Here is a 1,402-nt window from a genome sequence, read left to right as displayed (position 1 = left end):
TTTTCAAAATAGCTTCTGGAAGAAAGTGTGTTGAGGTAGAAAATGGCTTAGAACTAACCATGAGTTAAATGTGAACTGGACCTCTGATTTCCTGGATTCATATTTTTTTTAGCCCAAGGAATTCAATTAACCCAACCTTCAGAATCTAATTATATTTATTGTTTCAAATTAACACTCACTTTTATCCTTTCATTCATTACACATTTGCTAAATTTCTATAATTGAATGTCTTCACAAGTCCAAAGAAACATGCTGTCAGAAATATTTCATCTTCCACATAAACTTTGAGTTTAGACAACTCATTATTTTTTCAATAAGCTTTTGTTGTCTTATTGTCTCTCCTTTAGTTCATTAACACTGATGGGTAATCATTCTATCATTTTATCATTCTAGATCACATTTCAAACTGTCTTAAACCTAACTTCCCTATTAAAGCTTATTAACCCTCTATTTGTGAGGAATTTAATTAGATAACACCTCTCTCCCAAATGCAAATGTCCAGATGGTAGATTCAACATTTTAGTTAGAAAGGAAAGCAGAGACTAAAGCCAGTCATCTCAGACAAGAAAAAAGGAATGACATAAAAATGATTAAAAATTACGAAAAGGGGACACCTGGGTTGAGCATCTGCCTTTAGTTTAGGCGGTGGTCCCTCATCAGGCTCCCCAGAGGGAGCCTGCTTCTCCTTCTGCCTGTCTCTGCCTTTCTCTCATGAACAAATAAATAAAATAAAATAAATTTTTAAAGTCCTAGCCAGGAGAACAGTAATATTAATTGATAGCAGAGTAGACTAGGACAATGTCCAATAATCTATCTAAACCATGCTTCTGGTTCTGGTCACTCCTGCCACTCCTGCTACACTTGCTACTTTTACTACTACCAACATGATGTTTTATAACAATGTTTCAATTTTAAAAGAAATAATGTATTGCTTTTAGTTTCCTCTAAGTATTCCAGGCTACCATCCTATCTATCTATCTATCTATCTATCTATCTATCTATCTATCTATCTATATCTATCTATCTATCATCTGTCTGTTATCTATCTTTTTATCATCCATCTATTTATCTATCTATCTATCATCTATTATCTATCTATCTATCTATCTATCTATCTATCTATCTGGCTGGCTACACATGGGTTCCAAGTATAAGCAACCATCATTTTTTAATTTATTTCATAACAAAGTTACTTTACATAATAAAAAATTAGAGAATGTTAAAAGATATTTTTTCAGCAGCAAATAGAATATATGTTAAAAATGGGAGATGACTTTGCTTGTCTTTGAGATAGCTTAAAACAAGAAAAGACAAGATATATGCTTTAAAAGGGTATATAAAAGTCTAAAAATTTTGCAAACTTTTTTAGTGTCTGCCACAAATAAAGGACAGTATCAGTTAA

Source organism: Canis lupus, chromosome 14 (assembly GCF_011100685.1).
Source record: "Canis lupus familiaris isolate Mischka breed German Shepherd chromosome 14, alternate assembly UU_Cfam_GSD_1.0, whole genome shotgun sequence".
Lineage (NCBI taxonomy): Eukaryota > Metazoa > Chordata > Mammalia > Carnivora > Canidae > Canis > Canis lupus.
The sequence above is the reverse complement of the archived record's forward strand: the minus strand, read 5'-3'. Positions refer to the sequence as shown.